We start from the raw sequence: 24,990 nt of genomic DNA on the forward strand, positions 1-24,990 counted from the left end.
AAGTCACTGTAGAAAGATCACTGGACAGGAAGTAGGAGGCTTGAACTCTGATTTTAGCTCTGTAGTTCACGAGCTGGATGATCTGGGTTAAATCATAGATTCTTGCATAGACAGGGAAAAGCTCTCCAGGGGTTGAGTTTCTTCCCTAGGGCAGTGGTTCTCAAGCTTCAGTTTGCATCAGAATCACCTGGAGCGTTTGTTAAAACTGATTGCTGGGCTCCTCTTCCAGAGTCTCTGATTTGGTAGATTTGGAGTGGGAGTGAAAATGTACATTTCTAATGAGTTACTGCTGCTGACCTGGCAATCTCACTTTAAGAACCACTGCCCTAGGGAAAAAGGAACCTGTTGGCCTACAAGTTCCCTTCCACTGGCTACCTCTTCTCTTCCTTTGCATTCACATGTTTCCTACAGGTCTGCCCCAATTTGCACAGCTGGGCTTTCTCTGAGAGCCATTTCACTGCAGGAGCTCCCAGTGATAACAACAATAACCACAAGCCTCGCTTCTTTCTTCCATTCCGTCTAATGAAGCCTCAAGTCTCTGGAGTCAGCCTAAACTGCTCTCAAGCGCTCTACTGCGTCCATCCTCAAAGTAAACTGTGAGACCTTGGCAAACGAAGACTGCGAGTTTTGAGCAATCCCACAGCTGACTCGGCCTCCGGCACTTCACACTGTTTACACTGGGCCCTCTCCTTGGCCTCCCATGGCAGGATCTTTGCTCAGGCCTTTTCGCCTAGGAGGTGGTGAGTAACAAGGCTTATTAGTTGTGTAACACATTCACTGCCAGGGCAGTTTCACCAGTTTGCTCTTATGGGCTTTTGAAAAGCATATTTTCTCAAGCTCGTCAGGAAGGGAACAACAAGTGTAACGGTAATGCACAAAGGAAAGGGCAAATCTTTGAACCAGGGAAAATAGAAAAGAAAAAAACAACGTTCCTGGTTAGTGATGCAAGAAGAGACCTAGCTTGCCTCTTCAATAATTTAAGCTACTCATTGAACCCATAAAGTATTGTGGAGAATAGTTTGCCAATGAATGCATTGCGGATGCTTCCCTTTGGAAGTGAAACAGAAAAATTAAAGGATAGATCCACAGGCCTGGCTACTCCAACCCCTCCTCTCATGTTCTCCCCCACTCCCTGCCTTTCCTGGGCATCTACCCTTCTCTAACCACTATCTTGGGTGGTTTTTACTAGAATCTTCACCACGTTGAAGTGACTATTAAATATCACTTATCATTAATGTAGATTCTACTTTCTTAACTATCCTCTGTTTTAGAAACTTACCGTGGCTCCAAAATTTATGTGGCTTCAAGCCCAACCCCACCTGCCTGGCCTTCTTCCTACTAATACCTAGATAAAGCCTCTACTTTAGCTGTGCTGAATTCTTTCCTGAACCCCAAATGTGCTGCTATATACTTCTTGACTCAAGGCCTTCGTTCATGTTCTTCATCCTTTCTGAAACACTTTTCTGAAACTTCTTGATTTCTTTCTATCCTTCCCTCCTCTAAGTCTCATCTCTTTTCTGAAGTCTTGCTTGACAGCTGCAATCCAGTGATCCATGTACGTTCTTTGCTAGATACTGTCTATGTGATGTCAACAATATTTATTTGTCTCTAAGTTTATTGACTGGGTTAGACTTGTCTCCTCCTTTTTTAAAGAAATCTAAGGGCCAGAATGTTAATCTCGTATGTCTTTTGTAGTTTAACAAAGTTTTGTTGTGTTTGTCTTTGTAATTGTAATACGTAATTACAATTAGTTGACTCCTTCAAATCCATATTCCTATATTCCTTCCACAATGTTTTTGCATGTACATGGCGCACAATAAGTGCTCTAATAATAATACCTACTCAATCTGTTGCTATATATGATCCTCGTTAAGTCATTAGAGACCTATTATTTTTCCACCACACTCACCAACCCATTTATCTAAAACCTAAAAGAAAAGGATCTGAGAAATTAGGTAAACTACGTAAAGAACAGAGCTATTAATTGTTGGAAGTGGGATTACAAACTTGGGTCCATTTGACTTAAAGTGTATTTCCTCCTACAGACTCCACCCCAGTCCTAGATTACTGGGGCAAGGGTGACCTTAATAAGGATAAATGGCTTGCCCAAGGTCATATTGCAAAGTATTTATTGAAGAGATAGATAAAAATGTGTTAATCATTATTCTTTTATATGATTATGTTATACATAGATGATAAAAACTAGAAAATCACTCTCTCCAGCATTTGTGTTGGTGAACTCCAATCCAAAATTGAGGGCCAACTTCTCTGTTGGCTATTGTTGTTTTCTACCCTCTAAGTCTGCCATATAAGACATGTGAGGGGATGATAGTCTAGATCTTTTCAGTGGCTGATATGAATCTGTTTTCAATGAGCAGGGGGGTTTATACTGCCTGCTGCCTTCTAGGTCTCCATGGGAGAAACTGACTCACACATCCTGCCTGATGTTCTCATTGGAGCCAGGGCTTTATGATTATATATAAGAAATTCCTACAGCTGCTTTCACTAATAACATTTTAATTTAATGCACTTGATATTTCCATATTTACTGTGCTCCAATCGTGGTTTATGAGGAGAGTGAACATGGAAACTGACATAACTGATATTTAGTATGTATGCACAGTGTACTTTCCTCAAGAGGTTCTCCTGCTGAGCATAAATGTAAAATAAATACAAATAAATTAAACTCTTTGATAGGCTTCCAGAGTGCCCCAGCTGAGCTGATCAAGTCATCCCCTGCCCTCCACTTAAAGAATTCTCTGCAGAAATGAGTAAACTGATTAGAACCAAATCCCCTTGCAAAATTGGGTTTCCTTTTTCAGGCTTATGAATCTGGCTCCACTCAGAGCTGTGTTACTCTCCAAATAGAACCTGAATGATCATTCCAATTCTGCTACTCTCCAGCTGATGAAGAGTCTTTGCTTGGAAGGTGGGAGAGTGAGAAGGAAAAGACCTCTGTAGCATCCAATCTGTCCATCTTACAACTGACATCGGGAAGAATCTGATTTGCAAAGAGAAAGCTCCAGCTCTTGTATTGCATCCAGACAGGGACCATTAGGGAGATTGGAAGGAGAAGATGCTCAGTTTCCAGAGACTTTCAATGAGGCTGGAGAAGGCACTGAAATGGAGTTGCAAATTCTCTACCAGATTTCATTTTGTGATTACCTAAGGCAATGGTGAGAAACGGATACTTCACGCCAATTAAACTGCAGTACTGTGTTTTCTAGTCACTTCACATGTAATAAATTTATATCTACTCCACCCTGTGATTTTCTTCTCCTTCAGAATTAAAATCCTAGCTCTTCTTCATTTTCAAAATGTGGATACTTCTGGAAAAGAAAAAAAAAATTCATCTCTTCCTTCCCCTTCATTGAGAATCCTTTCTTGCTATAATCCAAAGAGAAAAGGGTAAGTAGTTTTTTTAAGTTAAAATATATTCAAAATAATTTTTAGACATTGAAAGTAAAACATTTTGGGAGTTGAAGCCGTTTATTTTAGATTAAAGGAAATGTAATTTGAAAGCAAGTGTGACTATCTATTGGTATCAATATCATGATGTAGGAAATGAAAGCTTTTCCCTTCTTCCCTTCTAGATTCTCTGGCTTGTCTAATAATTAAATTGACATAAGACAGATTAACAGGAGAAAAACAAATTTAATTTTATATGTACAGAAGCCCATAAAAATATGAGACTAAAAAAAGTGACCAAAGCAGGCAGCTTTTATAACTTTTAGACAAAGAAACAATAAATTTTCAAAGAATTGACAAGACTTAGAGGTTTGGGCTTAGGGTAGTAAATTAGTGAGGAAGTAACAAGGTTTGTTTATGTAGTCTTCTGGGCCCTAAATTCCCTATATCTAGTGATAAGGATGACTTCTACTCTCATGGTACAGGGAGGGTACCTTTTGCACAGCAGATTTATTTCCTGCTTTCAAGGGGACAAAAGAGGGTCTCAGTGTCCTTCTTGTACCAGTTGTTTCTTAAGTAACTTTAATTCAAAATAATCAATATGCCAAATTGACATATTTTGGGGTTCATATTTTGCTTTCCTTCAATGATCTTAAAGATAGCTGTGTAAGGGAGTAAACACTTAGAACAAAGTATTTCAAATTCACCCAAATCTTCAACATTTGAAATAGATTTAGATTGTCCATATGCAGCAGATAGATCTTTAGGAAATAAGGGGGAGGGGAGTATCCAACAAGAATAAATCTCAGCATCTAATTCCTTCTGGAGTCTCTTGGAGCTGAAGTCATAGCATCATCTTCCGGAGGCGTTAAAGAAAAGGATAACTGTTCTTCTGGAGTGGTCTAGAATGACCTAGGCCGGTGTTACTCAGGGGCTTGATGACTTTCAAGATTTCTGCCAGTCTTGGGACTCTACTAATTTACTTCCTTATCCTCTTACTCTTATCAATATCTGTTAACTTTTCAGATCCTATGGTGGCATATTCTAAGTGTGAAACAAGAGAAAGGGAAAGGAGAATGGAAAATAATGTAAATTGTCTGCTGTGTTCCAGGAACTGTGCTATTACAACTTATTTTATTCCCTCCAAAACTGCAAGCATCAGCTTGTAATCCACTTTTCATAGTTGAGGAAGCTAAAGCTCTGAGAAGTTAAGTAACTAAGCTTGTAAGTGGTAGAGATGGAACTGAAACCAAGACTGTCTGGCTGCCTGCTCTCTCTGCCTCACAACACAGCATCCAGAGCAGTGGTGGCTCAGGGGAGGGAGAGATTAGAGAATGCAAGAGGGGTGCCCCAGAATTTTACGGAGGAAGGAGAATTTCAGTTGAATTTGGAGGAAAAATGATACACTGGCAATTGAAAAGCCGAGGAAGGCAGTATAAATATGGAAAGGCGGTTTGCAAATATGTGTCTGTGGAATGAGCTGGGAAAATGAGTAAACTAGTTGGTTTGGAACAGAAACTTTCTAGGAAACATAGGGTAGGAGAGAATAGAGACCAGGTCATGCTTTTATCATTCATTTTTGTGGGGCTCAAAAATATGTTCTTCAAAGTCACTCCTGTCTTTTTATCAAGGTTGGTGTCATTGGAAGAGGTCAAATCTGTGCTCAGCTTGCTAGGCCAACTTTGGAGAGGGTCAGCATGAAAGTAGTCTTTGCAAAAGTAACATTTAGATAAAATCTAAAAGAAAACCAAGACCAGCAGTGTGTGCAAATGTATTAACAAGGTAGGAAAGGTTGGCATATTCAAGAAACTAAGACCACCGCTGCTGACACACAATGAACTTCAGGGAGAAGTGGCACAAAGAACAGGGGAGGGGTTTGCAAGGGTGGGATCACATTCAGCCTTGTGAGCTGTGGTAAGAAGTTTGATTTTATATGAAATTTAAGGGAAAGCAACTAAGCGTTTATAAGTAGGGAGATGTAATGATCCACTCTGGCTGTGGGGTGAAGAAAGGGTTGAAGGGGTTTTGAGTCCACTTTAACCAATTGGATTAATCCAGGCCGGACATCACGGTGTCCTGAACAAACGTGGTGGAAGTTGGCATGGAGAGAAATCCATAGGGTTTGAGATATATCTTGAGGATGGATTTGTCAGCACTTGCTGATGAGTGAGATTTGGGCAGAAAGGTAAAAAAAACCCGTAAGGGGAGGGTTTCTGGCTTGAGTAACTCAAGAGTTCACTTTTTGATATTTTATTATGTTGAAGAGTCTGTGAGTCATTTAAGAGATGTCCAGTAGACAGCTGGACATTTCTCCTTCTTGGACTAGGGCTCCAAGTTTTCATAGCTGGCCTTGCCCTTAGATCAATACTATGTGCTAAATCTGGCAACCCTATATATGAACTTCACCACTTATCATCCCCTATGCCCCACCTACCTCTACTTTGGAGTCAGCTCTCTTGTCCTTCCTGCTTTTCAAGGCAGAGGAGGCTTTTGTTCTCCTTGAGAAGCCTGATTCTATTATCTATGCTACCTGCTCCAGGACCGTGATGTCACAATTATCTTTCTTTTTTTTGTTCAACGTTATTTGGAGGCATTTTACAAGTGTGTGTGTGTGTGTCTGTGTGTCTGTGTTTTCTCTCTTTTTGCCTTACATTGGTTGATCTATAAGTTTAATCACTTCCTATTTTTTCTTTTACTTTCACTGCCAAAATAATTTTAAAATGCCTTATTCTATTTATGTCTTCTTCTTTGCTTCAGGTGGCGAATCAGACCCATTAATAAATGCTTCTCTCCACTTCTCTCCCTCTTTAGTATCTGGCTCCCTAATGACTAACAACACCTTAAATTTTTATAGTGTTTTTATTATTTTCAAAGTGCTCTTACTTTATGAACTTGTTTTATTCAATATTCAAAATTTGAAACATAAAATTATGGTACAATGGAACAGAAGGAAACCTTAGGACCAAGCAACTAAATCATTCATCTCATACATGAGGAAATTGATGTCTGGAGAGTAAGTGATTTTCTGAAGTGTACAACTAATTAGTATCAGGATTGGAGTTAGAATCTGAGGCTCTTTACCCAAATAATCTAAAGTGAGATAAATGGAAGACTGGAAGAAAAAAGGCCAAAAGATCAAGTATTGTGAATATTTACAATAGGATCCCCAGTAATAACCTACCCCTAAACTACCACAGGTTAGATCTATCAAGATAAACATGAGTTTCTTGTCTCCATTCATTCCACAAAACCTTTTGTTAGCTTGTCTTCCCTCTTTTAAGAGGCACATTTCTACTTGGAGGTCAATATTTTTCCTTGTAATTGTATAGCAGGCTCTATTTTTGACATGACACTGTCAAACACCACCTGCTATTTCTGGATACAGAAGAGTCCAAAAGCTCAACATGATGTCCTTGTCAGATCTCTGCTTTCCCTCCAGCCCCATTTCTCTCCATATTCTTATATGTCCTGAATAGTTAATCTACAATGATTTCCTGAATAAAGATTTTGCCCTCCACTATATATACTCTTATCACCTTCCTGGAGTGTCCATCCCTCTCTTGTCTACCTGGATAACTCTAGCATTGTTTTCCTTGGGAAGTTTCTCCTAATATTCCCAAGGAAGATTTTTTTCCAAGTTAAATCCTCCTTCATTTCTATTGCCTTGCCATTGGGTTTTGCAGTTTTTTGCAATAACAATTTAAAAACACCTGTAATACATGAATAAAAATGTGCAAAAGTCCAAATGGTACCATGTGAAAGAGAGACCATCCCATGTAGCATTAACAAAATTAAAAGACAAGGACTGTATTTGGAAAAAAATATTTGCCAAAAATGTAATATACTAAAGATTAATGTACAAAATACATAAACAATCCCTATAAATTAGTAAGACAAAAATCGATCAAACAAATAAAAAAACACAAGGAAATCTGATATAATATAGAGCAATTCACAAAAGGGCGAATCTAAATGGACAATAAACATGAAAGATGATAAATCTCCTAGCAAGAGAAATGTAAATTAAACCAATAATGAGATAAGATTTTATTCATTATTTAGCAAAAGTTAATAAATTTAATCTCAAATGTCGATAAATCTGTAGGGAAACAGAAGGTCTCATACTACACTGGTGAGTGTATGTAGCTGTTGTGGAAAGCAATTTGTCATAATGTATCAATATTTTAAATGAGCATACTCTTCAGTCTAACAATATCACTTTCAGGCATCTGTGTATCCAACAGAAGTAAAGCACATGTGATCAAGGTAGCATGTATAAGATACAACAGCTTAAAATTTAGAAGCAGTTTAAATGTTCATCAACAGGGAAATGGTAAGAGAAACAACAGTATTTTGGGATAAAGAGCAGTTAAATAAAGTGAGGTAGATTTATATCCTGACATGGAAAGATCTTTAAGTGAGAGGTCTTTCACTCCAAGTATTGAATGAAAAAAAACAAATATGCAGATTAATATGTAAAGATCATACCATTTATGTAAAATTAGCCAAACCCAAACAAAGCAAAACAAATGAAACAAAATTGTGTATTTTTATAGATCCATTTAATACATAAATGCAATTAAACATAAAAGCCTTAAAAGGATAATACCAAACTCATAGAATGGGTAACTTTGGGGAAAGATTGGGATTGGCATAGGTGATTAAGGAGAAATTTAATTTCATTTCTAAGGTTAGATTTTTGTTTCACGGTGAGGATTGTTTATGTATAACCTGTAAATTTAAAATAAATCATTTTGAAAATGAAAATTACTTTCTTCATCCTAGAATCCCATTTTCTCTCCAGAAGTATATAAAAATCTTCAAGTATAATTTTGGATTTGTTTGTTTCTCCAAACATTTCTATCAATCTTTGCTTTATGTATTTTAAATTGGCACACTTAGGTGCATAAAAACTCGTTTTTGTATCTTCTTGACAAATTTAATTTTCATCAAATGAAATATCTCTCTTTGTTACATTTCATATTTTTACCTAAAATTATATTTTGTTTGATGTAGATATTGCTATACCTCCTTTTTTTTGTTCAAATTTACATGATCAATCTTTTTCCATTCTCTGATTTTAACTCTTTCTCTGTCATTGTTTTGTGTCATCCATAACCAGAGTGTATCTGATTTTATTTTGAAATTATACTCAATCTAAGAATCTTTGCCTTTTTATTGTGATAACTTTTCAATGTTCAAGCTAACTTTTGCAATCATGTTTTCAGTTCACTAAATGTTCTGGGTGTTTAGTTTTTTTTTCTAACCTACATTTTGTTGTGATGATGGACACTTTTTTTAGTTCATTTTTTCTTTATTATTATTTTTAAAGTTGTAAATTCTCTTTCAATTGCTCGAATGTGGTGGTTCTCAAATTTTAGAGTGCATCCGAATTATCTGGAGGGCTTGTTAAAACAGTGACTGCTGGGCTCTGCTTTCAGAGTTTCTGATTCATTAGTTCTGGGGTAGGACCCAACAGTTTGCATTATTAATAAGTTTCCAGGTGATAATGATGCTGGTTAGAGCACAACACTTTGAGAAGCACTGCTCTAGTGTCCACTCTTAATTTTTTAATACATAATCACTTTATAGTTTCTATCAACATCTATGTTGAATCAATATTTTTACCTTCTCTGCAAAATGATAAGAATCTTAGCACTCTCCTCTAATCCCTTTTCCAATACATTGTAACATATAAGATATTACTGAGAGACTGTTATAATATTTTTATATTATGCAACACCAAAAAAACTTTCTTGAATTAGAAGTTTTACTTATTTCTTAGCCCACCAGCATTTCCTATATCATAAGATATAGTAATACAAAAGTATCAATGATACAATGATACATGAATCTTTCTTTTTTAGATTCATTTTTCATTTGTTGCAGTATCTCCTTGAATATAATTTTTTTTAAAAAATTGAGCTCACAGATAGTAATCCTTCTGAGGCTTTTCATGCCCCTAAATGCCCTTATTGTCTCCCACGCAAGTTTCAGTGGTTGTAGAATTCACCTGGTATTGCATGATATTAATCTATTGCTATTTTAATTCTTATTGCCTTTGTGGGTAAATGTTTGCTTGTTTGATTGGTTAATGGTTTGCCTGATTTTCCCTTTGGAAAGGGAAAGGATTTTCTCTTGATTTCTGTCTTTTGGAATATCATCATGATGTTTCTGTGTGTTGATGTTTTGCATTCATCCCCTTTTTTTTTTAATTCTGGATACTGATCTTCAGCTTTGAGAAATTTTCTTGTGATTTTTATTTCTTTGATTATTTTCTTTCTGTAATTCTTTCTGTTTTTCTTATTGTGAAATTCTTATGGGACAGATGTTGCTATAAACTAATTTCTGTAGGGGTTTTGTATGAACACAGGTTTTCAGATCAATTGGGTAAATACCTAGGAGCATGTTTGCTGGCTCATATGGTAAGACTGTACTTACCTTTGTAGGAAACTGCCAAACTGTCTTCCAGAGAGACAGCACAATTTTGCATTCACGGCAGCAATGATGGACAATTACTTTGCTCCAAATTCTTGTCACCAACATTGGTATTTTCAGGGTTTTTTTACTGTTTGTTTTTTTGCCATTCTAATAGGCAGTATCTCATTGTTGTTTTAATTTGCAATTCCTTAATGACAAATGATGTTGAGCTTCTTTTATATGCTTATTTACTATTTGCATATTTTCTTTGTTATATCTTCTTTGGTGAGGAGTTTGTTCAGATCTTTTGTTCATTTTTTAAATGGGTTGTTTATATTCTTACTGTTGAGTTTTAAGTCTTCTTTGTATGGTTTACATAGACGGCCTTTAACAAATATGTGTTTTTTAAATGTTTTCTCTCAGTTTATGGCGAGTCTCTTCATGTTCTTAACAATGTCTTTCACAGATCAGAAGTTTGAATTTTAATGAAGTCCAATTTATCAAAGTTTATTCTTTCATGGATCATGCTTTTGGGGTGGTATCTGAAAACACTACCAAATCCAAGATCGTATTGATTTTCTCCTATTTTTTTCCAGAACTTTTATAATTTTGTATTTTACATTTAAGTGTATGATCCATTTTGAGTTAATTTTTATAGAGGTTTAAGTTCTGTGTTTAGATTTTTAGTCTATGCATGTGGATGCCCAGGTGTTTCAGCACCGTTAGCTGAAGACTATCCTTTCCCCATTGGATTGCCTTTGCTCCTTTGTCAAAGATCTGTTGACTATATTCATGTGGGGAAATGAATATCTGGGCTCTCTATTCTGCTCCATTGATCTATGTAGCTAATCTTTCACCCAAATCATACTGTCTTGATTGTTAAGGTTTTATAATAAATCTTGAAATCTGGTAGTTTTAGTCATCTAACTACATTGTTCTTCAGTCTTATGTTGACAATTATAGGTCTTTTACTTGTCTGTACAAATTTAGGAATCAGTTTTTTGATATCTGTAAAGCACCTTGAGGTTTTGATAGGGATTGTGTAGACTGAAGTGGGAGGAATTGACATTTTGATAGTATCGGATCTTCCAGTGTATGAACACAGTATATCTCTCCATTTATTTAGACCTTTAATTTCTTTCATGATAGCTTTATAGTTTTCCATGTATAGATCCTGTACATATGTTTTTAGATTTATACCTAAGTATTTTATTTTATTTTTGTTTGATTATTACCATATTGCTTTTTCTAAAATTTCAAATTCCAATTGTACTTACCCGGTATATAGAAAACAATTGACTTGTGAATATTAACCTTATATTCTATAATTTTGCTATACTAGATTATTCATTACAGGAGTGTTTTTTGTTGTTCCTATTAATTCTTCAGGATAGTCTTCATAGACAATCATATCATCTTTGAACATAGTTTTCTTCTTTCTTTTCTAATCTATGTACACTTTTTTCCTTTTATTATCTTATTACACTAGCAATGATGTCCAGTATGATAATGAATAGAAGTAGTGAGAAAGGACATATTTGCTTTGTTCCTGATCTTAGGAGGAAAGCGTTTAGTTTCTCACAATTAAGTATAAAGTAAACTGCAGGTTTTTGTAGCATTTCTTTATCAAATTGAAGAAGTTTCCATCTATTCCTAGTTTGCAGAAAGTTTTTTTTTTAATCATAAATGGTTGTTGAATTTTGTCAAATGCATTATCTTCATCCATTGATATAATCATATAATTTTTCTTTTTTAGCCCATTGATATAGTGGGTTACAGTGATTGATTTTCCAGTGTTGAGCCAGCCCTGCATATCTGAAAAAAAACTTAGTTGGTCGTGGTGTATAATTCGTTTTACACGTTGTTGGATTTGATTTGGTAATATTTTGTTGAGTATGTTTGTATCTATCATCATAAGAGGTATTAGTCTGAAATTTTTCTATATCTTGTAATGTCTTTACCTGGTTTTAGTATTAGGGTAAGGCTGGCCTCACAAAATAGGTAGGAAGTATTCTCTTGGCTTCTATTTTTTTTTTTTTTTTTGGAAAAGATTATGGAGAATTGGTACTATTTCTAACTTAAATGTTTGGTAGAATTCACCAGTCAAGCCACCTGATCCTGGTGTTCTCTTTTGGGGTGAGTTATTATTGATTTAAAAAGAAAATAAATGTAGGCCTATTCATATTATCAAATTGTCCTTGTGTGAATTTTGTTAGCTTGTGTCTTTCAAGAAATTGGTCTATTTCCTCTAAGCTATCAAATTTATAGTCATAAAGATGCTCATAGTATTCCTTATTTCCTTTTTATGTGAGATTGGGACTAATGATCCCTCTTTCATTTCTGCTATTTACAATTTGTATCTTCTGCCTATTTTTTTTTCTTTTTTGGTTATCTGCTGTAATAGCCTGATTACCTGCTGTATTAGGTATTACAATATTACCTGCTGTAATAGCCATTTTATTGATCTTTTCAAAAAACGAGCTTTTGATTTCATTGATTTTTCTCTGTTGATTTCCTGTTTTCAGTTTCATTCATTTCTGCTCTAATTTTTAATATTTCCTTTCTTTAGATTTAAATTACTCTTCTTTCTCAGCTTCCTAAAGTGGAAACATAGCTTATTGATGTTACATATTTCTTCTTTTCTAGTATATGCATTCAATGCTATAGATTCCTCCTTAAGCACTGCTTTTTCTGTGTCCCACCAATTTTAATTAAGTTGTATATGCATTTTCATTTAGTTCAAACTATCTTAAAATTTCTTAAGACTTCTTTGTGATATTTACAAATGTGTTGTTTAATCTTCCTAATATTTTGGAGCTATCTTTGGAATATTTTGGAGATAACATTGGTTTTTTCAGCTTTCTGTTATTTTTTTTTCTAGTTTAATTGTGGTGTGATCTGAGAATATGCTTTGTATAATATCTATTCTTTTAAATTTGCTAAGTTATATTTTATAGCCCAAAATGTGGTCTATCTTGACTATTCCATATAAAATTGAGAAATATCTATTCTTCTGTTTTTGATAGAATATTCTATAAATTTCAATTATGTTAAGTTGGTCAATAATGGTGTTCTAGTCAACTATCTCCTTACTGATTTTCTGCCTGCTAGATCTATCAATTACTGAAAGAGTTGTATTGAAATCTCCAACTATAATAGTGAATTTGTTGATTGCCCTTGCAAATCTAGCAATTTTTGTGGCATGTGTTTTGATGTTATGTTGTTAGGTGTAGAGACATCTTGGATCTTTATGTCTTTTTGCAGAATTGACCCCTTTACCATTATAAAGTGCCTCTCTCTTTTTTTTTTTTATAATTTTATTTATTTATTTTTTCCCCCAAATCCCCAGTAGATAGTTGTACGTCATAGCTGCACATCCTTCCAGTTGCTGTACGTGGGACGTGGCCTCAGCATGGCCGGAGAAGCAGTGCGTTGGTGCACGCCCGGGATACGAACCCGGGCCGCCAGCAGCAGAGCACGTGCACTTAACCGCTAAGCCATGGGGCCAGCCCTAAAGTGCCTCTCTTTATCCCTAATATTTTCTTTGTTTTGAAGTCGGCTTTGTTGGAAGTAATATAGCTACTCCAACTTTCTTTCGATTAGTATTAGCATGGTATATCTTTCTTCATTCCTTTACTTTTAATCTATTAGGATCTTTATATATAAAATGAGTTTTGTATAGATAATATATATTTGGATCCTGTTTTGTTGTCCATTTGGATAATCTCAGTCTTTGTTTGGGTATTTAAACCATTCTCACTTAGTGAATAATATCTATCGTGTTGGTAACTGTTTTCTATTCATTGAACTTTTTTTTCTTTTTTCCCCCTCTTTTTCTGCCTTCTTTGGTTTTAATTGAGCATTTTATATTATTCCACATTTTTCTCTTCTCTTAGCGTATCCATTATACTTCTTTTCCAAAATTTTTAGTGGTTTCCCTAGAGTTTGCAATGTATCTTTTAAACTAATTTCAGTCCACCGTCAAATAACTCCATACCGCTTCACATAGCATTCAGATACCTTATATAATAGAATATTCCCAATTTCTCCCTCACATCCCTTATGAGATTGTTATCATTCTTTTCACTTGCCCATCTGTTATAATTATTCAATACATTGTTGTTCTTATTGCTTTAAACAAATAGTTATCTTTTAGATAAATTATGAATAAAAAAGAAACGATTTTACTTTATCTTGATTTATTCTTTCTCCAAAGCCCTCACGTTCTTGATGTAGATCTGAATTCCTGACCTCTATCATTTTATTCTTTTTTCTTTTTTTGGTATTTCTCATGGGGGAGAACTGCTGGCAATGAATTCCCTGTTTTTGTTTTTCTGAAAAAATTTTTATTTCTTTTTAATTTTGGAGGATAACTTTACTGGGTATAGAATTGTAGGTTGGTGGGGTTTTCCCCTTTCTTCCAACTCTTTAAATATTTCAGTTTACTCTCTTCTTGCTTGCATGGCTTATGACAAGAAGTCCACTATAGTTCTTATTCTTTTTCTTCTCTGTATAAGGTTTTTTATTTCCTCTGGCTTTCCAGATTTTCTCTTTGCCTTTGGTTCTTTGCAGTTTGAATATGAAATACTTAAGCGTAGATTCTTTGGTATTTATCCTGCTTGGTGTTCTCTTAACTTTGTGAATCTGTGGTTTGTTATCTGTCATTCATTTTGGAACAGTATCAGCCATTATTACTTCAAACATTTCTTCTGCTCTGTTGTCTCTTCTCCTTCTGGTATTCCAATTATACATATGTTAGATTTTTTGAAATTTAACAAATTCTTGGGTATTCTGTTATGATTTCTGTTAATTCTTTTTTTCTGTTTGCATTTTATTTTGGGAAGTTTCTATTGACCTATTTTCATGCTCGTTAATAATTTTCTTGGTCTTTATACTACTGATCAGTACATCAAAGGCAGTCTTCATTTCTGTTACAGTATTTCTGATTTTCAGCATTTCGTTTCTATACTCTCTTAGATTTTCCATCTCCCTGTGTAGATTACCCATCTGTTCTTGCGTGTTGTCTGTTATTTTCCATTACAAGTCTTAACATATTAATCATAATTATTTCAAGTTCCCTATACGATTATTTCAAAATCTGTGTCATATATAAATTTATGGTTCTGATGCTTACTTTGACTGTCTTTTTCTTGCTTTGGGTGTGCCTTAATTTCTGTTGAAAGCTGGACATGATGTTTCACGTAATAAGAGCTGAGATAAATAGGCCTTCACTATGAGATCTTATGTTAATGTTGCTAAGAGCTGGGTTGTGTTGTATGTTTATTGTAGCTGTGGGTGTCAGAGGCTTCAAATTTCTCTAGAGTCCTTGTTTTTCTCTCCTGTTCTCTGTGGGCTTCCCTAAGAACTCTTTCTCAGACAGAGTCTTCTTCTTGCAGCTCTTCCAACTATACTCCACTGTTAGTATGCTTGTAAATTGTTGAGGAGGAGAAGCATTCATAATCTTATAATTAAATTTCAGTCTTTTAGTTGACCTAATTCCAAGGGCTATAACCTTCACATGGGTGTCTTAGCTTTTTTCTTCACATTAGACAAGACAGGAAGGCTAGAGGGGACTAGAGTGGGAGAGATCAACTTCCGCCACGTAAGATGAGGCTCTGGTAAGGTCTTTTCCTCTAGAGAATTGGCCTTTGTTATGGAGAATGCTCTTTGTGTGTTTCACAGTGGTTTCTTTTCCTTCCACTTGACAAAGCCAGGAGGGAATCTCTCTCAGCTTTCCACATTGAGAATCTGGTGAGGTTCCCAGAGGTAAAAGCCACAAAAATTTGGAAGCCTCCTAGAAGTGCATGCCCTTGATTTGTCCACACTCATACTGCAGAGCAGTTCATCAAAATTACCATTTAATTGTTCCTATCAGTTTATAGTTCTAGTGGCATGCTTCAGATAAGCGTGTCTTGTCTATGACTCTACAGATTCACCTGTCTCTCCAGATTTTGGGGTGGTGGTTTGTCCTGTGTCTCAGTTCTCTGATGGGTCCAAGAAAAATTATTGATTTTTAGTTTGTTCATTTTTTTTCTTGTTATAAGGACAGGTGTGATGACTTTCAAATTTTACATGTTAGAACTGAAACAAGAAGTTTTAACTTTAAATTTTGATAATCATGTTTTAATGTTTATGATCTCTGGATACTTTTTAATGTAACATCCTAATGAATATTCAGAATTCAGAGCAAATATAAGAAGGTCTTAAAATAAGTAAAATTTATCTTGATTTTGTGGGTATTAGTTCTTCCATTTGTTGAATGAGTTGCCATTCTTTTGAGTTATTGGTTCTCTTCAAATGTTTGGTTATATTCCCATTTATAATCCCAGCTCTTCTTTATGTGGATGCCGGTTCTGAACTCAGAAGCTTGTTTCTGGAGTATTTGGGAGTTTAGCTGAATATACTAGTGAAGAGGTTGCGCATAATACTTTGTATTTGTGGCAAAGAATCTCTCTGTTCCTCCTGAGGTAGCCAGCCACTTGATATATTGCTTTGCTTTTCATTCCCAATGGTAAAATCCCTGGTCATAAAAAGCATAAATAAGAGATGGTTCCAACCAGCCTGCTGCTCTAAAAACAGTTTCTCAGTTAAGCACCCTGATGATTTCCCCAGAGCTCTCTCATTTTCTCTAACTTAATCAAATCTGAGCCTGAACAACCTCTGGAATTATGCATCCTTTTATAACCATCTTTTTCTATGTCTTTTGGTCGGGTCTGTTGTCTCCTCCCTTCATCCGATTTATCCATGTTCTACCTTTTAGAAAGCCTTCAACATTATTAGTTTGCTGATTATTGTCTCTTATTTTCCAGCTTTTGTAAGTTAAAAAATGACATTTATTGCAGTTTGGGATTCACCCAGGTAATCTTTCTTGAACTACTTTCTCATATCACAAATTTCTTAGAAGTATTTCCTAATTAAACTTCCAAATTCAAGTGACCAAAAATAGTCATCATATCTCTATCCCCATCTAGAAGCACAGCCTTACACTTAACAGATCTTCCTTATATTGTGCACGAATTAATAAATATATGAATAAATGAAATGTATATAACACCTATGCTATATCCTGTCTCAGGGTTACAATTATTCAGTGATTATATCTACATAGCTAACGGGGATATCTTTTCTTTAGTTTGGCATTAAATAAATTGGAGGAAGAAAAAGAACAAAATACAGAGAAGTAAAGAAATTTCTATTCCTGTCCACAGTTGTACAGAAGAGAATCTTCCCATATGTTTTCTGACATCTCCATCCCTCTCCCCCAACTACACTGTTCTTATTGTATAGGCTCATTGGCTGTGCACTGTAGAGATATGGCATAACACTGCATTTTGGTTTTTTGCTGCCTTACTTCACAAAGGACTTCATTTTTCTTCCTTTGGGTCAAAGGCCCCTACTTTCAATCTGAATAGGCTGCCTGCTCATCTAGCCCCACTCAATCATGGGGCCAATGCAGAGAAAGCAGTGTGTGCTTTCTGTCATGTGCTGTATTTTGTCTAATTTATATTCATACTGGGTTATATTCAACAATCTGATGGAGTGACCCTCACTACCATACTCTTTGATTTGTGGAAAAATAATCGCAAACCTTGTAAGAGCCCAAAGGTTTATTTTTTTTCCCCAATCTATATTTCTATTGATAATATGAGGAAGTATACAGCTATTCTTCCTTTCAAGTGAAGTCTTTCTAAAGTAAACCATGCAACTTTATTTGAATAATCCAAATGATTAAATTATTTTCCTTCCTGTTGTTGGTCTTCATAAATTGAAGCAATCTTCACCGAAACCATCAACTACCTTGTCAGAGGCCCAGTATTATTCTGAATAAATTTTAACCTAGAACCAGAGGCTTAGCCTATGGTTGAAACATTTTCTTTGAAGACTTTAATGTCTGAATGCACTTAAAAATGGAGTAGCCAAAAATTTGGAATCGTTATAACCGTTCTTGTTATTTTCTTTATGTTAAGATAAAACTTACATTAACCTTAAAAAATAGAAAACTTTGAATCAAGAAATTAAAATATACTTCTGGCTCTGCTGAATAACTTTAGAAAAGTTGAATAATATTCCTTACCCTGTTCTCAATCTATAAAATGGTTGCATTAGCTATATATTTTCTAAAGTCTATATTAGCTCTAAAATTATTTCATCCATTGCGCTAACTTATGCTCCATATATTTAAGGGATTGAAGGTTTAAGTTAAAATAAATTTATATTGCCAAATGCTGTCCATTTATGAGTGTAATGAAATCTGTTGTTACTTTGGGAGCAGGGATCCTAAAGAAGGTAGATATCATATTCAGTGAGAACAGTCTTATCAAATAATACAGCAAGTTCTGCTATTTTGTTAGTTGGTCAATTCAAGAAATCTCTTACAGGCAAATGAAAAGGTCATTGCAAATCTCCCAGTGTTGCTATTCTATTATGAACAACCCACCTGAAATATTTTGAAATAGCCACTTCCCCTGTGGAAAGTTTACAGAGTAAACTGACAATATGTCTTCACTGGCAAAGGCAATCCATGAACCTGCAACAAACCAATTTATCATTTATGGGCATTTTATTTTAGTTAGGTGTAGCTTGGGGAGAATTAAAGGGAAAAAAAAAAGCATGAATCATATAACTGAGAGTGATTGGAATCTGTTTGACTCTGAGCTATCACCACTGGAATTACCAGGATGTAAAATACTCTCCTGCAGTGGAACATTGCTGAGTCCTTATACAATCTCCTTGAGAACCATTAAAATGGCCCAGTTGGAGCTGCTCTGTTGGTCTGCTTTGTGGAACCCTCTGGCCTTATCCAATAATGCAACTCAAGGCCTTCTAACAGGAGCTGTGTCACATCTCCAGTCTCCAATTCCTAGTTATGCTGGATTTGGGCTTCACTGGCTGCAGCTCGGAGAAGAAATGGACATTTCTCCATCATTACTGTAAATATTAATGACTTAAAAAGAGCTAGTGTTAAGGTTTTGTTTTTCTACATCCTTAGTGAGCTAGGATTAACAGTGTGGGTCAGAAGACAGGTAATTGTTACAACCAAAAGAATCTGTCCCACTAAAACTCAGCCTTCAGAACTCACTTTAAGTATTTTGCTGATCATGTTTCTGGAGAAGTCCTTTTCGTCCCCTTATGTGTTTGTTTGGAGTCCTCATCTCTCTGTCCTGGATATTTCATCACTAACCATAACATTTTTCTCAGTGGTCCTTTTGGTCATCTTCAAAACAACCTGAGCAGGACTTTCCAGTGCCAGATTTTTGAAAATGGATAGGCAGCTTAGGCCCCACCTCACTCTATCCCAATCCCAGGCACCATGCTGAATAGTAAGGCAGAACTTTTCTTCAAGTACAATGTGAACTTGCTAATAATCCTACATGGACCAAGAAAATAGACTTTAATGATTTGTGAGCTTCCTGTAAAACTTCACAATTTTTCGAGCTTCTGGAAAAGCACTTCAAATAGTTCTTTCCAGTCCCTTCACTTTTCCCCCATATCAGTTCTGGAGTTAAATACAACCTTCCCTTTACCTACTCTCCACACCCACACCCCAACTCAGAATCTAATTTCTTCATTATTATGATGATTATAAAAGTATAGAAAGGTAGATGGATAGATGAATAGATGTAGATATATTGGATATATAGATAATTATGATACCACTTTTGCCATGGCAAGCATCTCCTAGGGATATAAGGAGAAGTGGAACCAAATGAGGTTTGCCTCATTTGCATATTATGGCAGGTAGAACTCTTAGGCCTACAGCCCCCTCTACTGGGTGTGTTTTCCAGATTTATTGTACATACTTATGCAGGAGGTCTTTGTCATCCTTTTTTGAGTGCTTTTGATTAGGATCTACTTAACTCAAAATCCTATCCTTGTTCAGACTTATAGGACCCTACGTGGATTCAAGCTTCTAAAGCACATGAATTCTGTTTCAAACTAAATTCCCCCTTTACCCATTCTGAAGCTTTGATGATGGTTCCAAAGTCCATACTTCAAATTAATTAAACTAGGAGGCCATTAGACTGAGGTAGCCCTAATGCTGTGGCAGCCTGCGTAAGCAAACCAAAATCTAAGCCTGCGGATGCTTTGAGGTTATGACATTGAAACCTAAAGTCAACCAATCACAAACATCCGACTAGACTTTAAGCTATAGCCAATCAATAATTTCTTTGCTTTGCTTCTGCCTTTTCTCTGTAAAAGTCTCTGCCGGAGCTCCTGTCAGTGGAACGCTCCTGATAGCTTCTGGTTTGGCGCTGCCTGATTCAAATCGAGTTTTGCTCAAATAAGCTCTAAATTTTTAATATGCCTCAGTTTATCTTTTAACAATGCTCGCCATAAAGATACCTTTATTTACCCTTTTCCTCTCAAACCTCTGATATCCTTAGCCCATGAGATTCTTTAGGGCCAAAAGCTCGTTAATTGATTATTGAACATAATGTCTCAGATGCCTATCACATGCACCATACTGAGATCTGCAGATGCAGAGAAAGCTGAGAACTATTTCATTTGATATATTTCCATACTTGACTTTTGTATAAGCTTTTCAATAAAGCAAACAATAAACAGCAAACAAACAACAACAATGGAACACATTGGGTAGATGGCTTTTATAATTTGTTTTCTGAAACTACTTCATGGACCCAAATATTTCTCTTTTCTTAAAAAGAGGACACCAAGTTCCCCAAAACTACTCCCAGACACTTAAGTCAACACAATCTGATCTGAGCGACATCTTGATAATGATGCTCTTCTCTGAGACTTTGACCTGTTACAGCAAGGTGGTTTCTGCCAACTCTCCTAGGAGGGAGATAGAAAATTCTGTTCACAGTCCGGATAGGAAAACATGAGGTTCCTAAGTACGAGAGCACCGCCATGCTGGGAGGCCTTTGGTTGGCAGTGCAAGGAGGCCAGGCTGAGTCATGAGACTTCTTTTCTCTTCAGGGTAGAAGGGTAGAAATGACAAAAATGGAAATTGAAAGAAATGATCATTTTTGGTCTTTTGCTTAATATTAAACTGAAAATACCAAAACTGTAGATTGTGTGAGTGATATACAGACACAAACACACAATTGTTCAATGACTTTGAAATTAAGTAGGCAAAATATACACATAGCAAAATGGTGTCAATCATTATTATCAATCATAATCATCATCATAGTTGACATTTATTGATCATTCATTATGTTTAATTCTTCTCTCATTACTGTTCTTTTGCAGGCAATAGCCGTGTTGGAAATCAGTTTTGAGTGTTGGAGATTTTCCAAAGATGAAACCGAACAGCTTGAGGGATTGGGGAGTAAATTTCAGTTGTGTCATTAAGTTGCTGACAGTACACAAGAAAATAGAAGCTACCAACTGGAATATGGAGCTTGAAGTAGCTTTTAGCCCAGCTCCGTGGGCTATGTAGGTAGTATTGTTTGAAGTCTCTGGAAAAGGCAGGAAAAAGCCAATCTGTAGAATAAAGGATAGAGTTTTAGAGACAAATTTTTCTTTCTTTTTTTCCTTCTCTCCATGTCTTCCTCCCTCACCCACCCACTCCCTCATTTCCTCCTTTTCTTTCTTTATGCTTCCAAGACACAGCTATTTAAAACCTGTGGACCATTTGTATGAAATTTGATGGGTACCTTGTTTGGTTCTAGAATGAGTGTTCCTTTAAACTCCATAGCATGGATCCCTTTGCTCTTGAATTGTTTGTTTTAAACCAGGAACCACACCTAAAGGCAAAAGTCCTCCCTGTTAATAACTGCTAAGGAATACAGTATATACAAAGGGACCAAGGATAAACTATTGTGAAGCTGGCCATGTAGGCAACATTAAACAGACAGCATAAACATCTCTTTGGGAGTTAGGGATTAGTGTTAAAATACATACTGAGTCAGGGCAGAGGTGTTTCGATCTTTATCGTTTTCTAATTGTTTTTAGAATTATATTTTCTTAAGTTGCCTGGAGAGTTCTCTAGAAAGCATACACTATACAGGACCAGGACCAAAATAGCCCCCATCGCCCCCTAAACCTGAGGCTCTTTATATAGGGTACTAGTTTCCTCTAGCACACTGTTTTGTTTTATTTTTTTTTTGCTTATCAAAGTCAACTTTCAGGAAGAGAGCTAAAGGTAATTGTCATGAATGTGAGAATGACTGAGACCTGATAATCTTTCCACTTTTACTTATATTTGCATTTTAATGGGACAACTATTTTATTTTATTTATTTATTTATTTATTTTTATTTGTTCCCCCAAAGCCCCAGTAGATAGTTGTATGTCATAGTTGCACATCCTTCCAGTTGCTGTATGTGCGACGCGGCCTCAGCATGGCCGGAGAAGCGGTATGTCGGTGCGCACCCGGGATCCGAAACCCCGCCGCCAGCAGCGGAGTGCGCTCACTTAACCGCTAAGCCACCGGGCCGGCCCATGGGGCAACTATTTTAAACAAAGGAATTGGAACCTTTATCCTGGAATTTTGAATCTTCTTGGAGAGTTTGGGAGAAGTATATATAGATAGGATATGAATTCTTTCTGGTCTCCTTTCCTTACCCTTTCCCCTTTCTGGTGAAATTCATGTTATATAGACATCTATTAATAATGCAGACAAGTAAATTTGAATCTTGGTGTAGCCATTTGTTAGAAATACGCTTTTGGGCAAATTACTTAAACTATCTCTGAAGTTCACTTTGCTCATCTGTAAAATCAGTAAAGACTAAATTAAGTAATATATAAGATGTTATATCTGGCTCCTGATGTCAGTTCTTCATCGTGCATGAAAAGCGTTTGTTTTCCAGAAATGAATTGAGCAATTCTCATCCCTATCCTGCAGCCAAAATAAAACCACACCTACAACCATTAATTCACCTGCATGTACCAACCATTTACAACGTATCTTGCATTCACTCTTGTGAGAAATGCAAAGTGGGTAACATTTGACACATAAGGCATGATATTAAATAATAATAACAGAAAAATAAGGTCTTTATAATTAGAGGATTATTGTTAAGTTATTGTATTATTAAACTACGACAAAATATCATTTAGAGGGCTATTGATAAGGTTGCATGATAGGATCAAAAAAGAAAAATAATTGGGAGGCCGATGAAAGATGGAAGGATAAGGGCATAAGACAAGAAAACTGCACAGACAGCACAAGAAAGCCAAGGATTCTGAGAGACGGTGAGCAGCAAGGACGGAGCAGATCTACATATAACATAATGCCAGAATCACATTTGAACTACTAGGACGCAGGGAGCAAGGCATTGGAAGCTATGGTCGGTATTGAAGATAAAAACTTTTCCAACTGGGGGGGCTGTGAGGAGAGTGAAAGGATGGACATTGCTTTTCTACTTGCTCAGAACTGTTCCAAAGTATAGTTTTCCAGGCACTTCTGGCTCAGTTAGGGCAAAGGCAAAACAAAGTGACAGTGATGGTTATACGTTTCAGTCCAGGAGTTCATTTCTGTCATAGAACACCCAATCATTTTGATCCAGTATTTTTCTTCTTTTTTTTTTTTTGCCCCCAGCCAGCTTGCAATGATGAGGGCTTTCCCTCTGAGAAAGCTGGAAGGCAGGCAATTCCTCATGCTTGCTCTTTAGGTCGACCTTTGTTAGAGATGATTTGACATTTTCTCTATTTCCAAGCCCCAAATTAAGTGTAGGCATCTCATCAGTCTGTTTTCTAAATAGTGTCATCTTATTTTTCTCACATTAAACATGTAGATGGTGGGTCTTTGTGATAAGGTACTCATCTCTAGTTTCCTTATTGTTCTCCTTCTTGCATGAGATGGGGACACATCAGGAAATTATCAGCAATTTGTGTTGTAGATACTTCAGTCTCTTGAATTTGTATTTTCTAATCTTTGACATGCAAAGGAAAAGATAACGTGAAACCAGTTCTTTTATCATGGCATGATTGGCTCGATTTGTAATATACAGTTCAACTAATTGCTCATCCAATACAAAGTTGCTAGGGTATGTTACTACTTGAAGGCTGGGGCAGAGGATAGACAGTAATGTTGCTGCTTACTTTGTTCTAAGTGAAAATCAGAAAGAGGGATCATTAATTTTCTTAGGATTGTGTTATCACTTGCTGTGTTCTCTTTTCCTTTGTAGATAACAGCCATGGTGTTTGTGCCAAATTATTCCCAGAGACTATGCGGTGTATGTAATGAACAATATCTAGGAATGCAGTGGATATGGCATAGTACACAAGGCTCTTCGCGGAGATGAGGGCAGCAACCTTCATTGCAAGAGACTCACATTTTCAGATAGAGGAAGTTTGCTCAAGAAGACCGAACCCATCCAATCTATGCTGGGTGGAAGCGGTATTGTTTATTCTGGAAGAAGTGTGCCAGGTAAATATACAAACAGGTGCATGATTGTTAGAGGTCTAGGTCTAGCTACTGATTAGGACCAGATAGCTGGCTGGAACTTTAGCCTCAGTACGGGCCAAACAACTGAGATTTTGCTGGAGTAGGTTCTCCCTCATACAAAAGATCACCTTGGTGTCATATTTTGGGAATGGGAATTGAGACAGATTGACAGCAGCACATTTCATATCTTGAGCCTTGTGTCTGCAGGATTTGGTCAGCCAACCATTTCCTGGAATCAATGGATAGTCCTAGGAAGTTAGAAGCAAAATTACACTGTCTTGATCATGCCCTTACTTTGCATTTTCTCTGAATTTTCTAGCTACAACTTGGATAACATCCTTTCAGGTTTGCTTGGCTCTGGCTCCTCTCAGCTTTCCTCCCAGGATTCTATGGAGTTTGAGAGTAAGTGCTTACGTCTTCCCAGAGTCCTGCTATTAATGACATATCAAATGCTTGTGAAATGAATGAATGAATGAATACATGAATGACCTCTAGGTCAAGAAGTGCTACTCATTGAATTCTTTCATTGCAAAGATAGAAAAAAAAAATGAGGTGACTTTCTTAGAGTCAACCAAGGTCTCCTGCCTTGTTGATTCATTTGTTCATTAAACAAACATGCATTAACTACCAGGAAGAATGAAAAGGTAGACTAACAGGTGGTGAGATCCATGCGAGATTCAAGGTGCATTTGAAAAGTGCTTTGGACTAAATACAATGAAGAACAAAGTTTGCTCTTTGCTTTTATGGTCACTGGCTCATAGTCCAGTGAACTATACAAGGAGGTAACAGTTAATTTTAAATGTG

General features: G+C 36.2%; 2 long non-coding RNA genes across 2 annotated transcripts in view; both read left to right on the plus strand.

The window, feature by feature from the left end:
• Nucleotides 1-393: 393 nt before the first annotated feature.
• LOC131406813 (uncharacterized) lies at nucleotides 394-21,503 on the plus strand. The gene is made up of 3 exons (XR_009220352.1): nucleotides 394-740; nucleotides 2,823-3,408; nucleotides 21,046-21,503. It is a non-coding gene; the product is annotated as an uncharacterized LOC131406813 (long non-coding RNA).
• A 2,428-nt stretch (nucleotides 21,504-23,931) lies between these two features.
• Nucleotides 23,932-24,990, plus strand: part of LOC131407427 (uncharacterized) — a 63,957-nt gene continuing 62,898 nt past the window's right edge. Inside the window, exons 1-2 of the long non-coding RNA XR_009220487.1 lie at nucleotides 23,932-24,168; nucleotides 24,506-24,588. This is a non-coding gene — a long non-coding RNA (uncharacterized LOC131407427). The remainder of the gene's footprint in view (nucleotides 24,169-24,505; nucleotides 24,589-24,990) is intronic.

The sequence above is a fragment of the Diceros bicornis genome, chromosome 6 (genome assembly GCF_020826845.1).
Source record: "Diceros bicornis minor isolate mBicDic1 chromosome 6, mDicBic1.mat.cur, whole genome shotgun sequence".
NCBI lineage: Eukaryota > Metazoa > Chordata > Mammalia > Perissodactyla > Rhinocerotidae > Diceros > Diceros bicornis.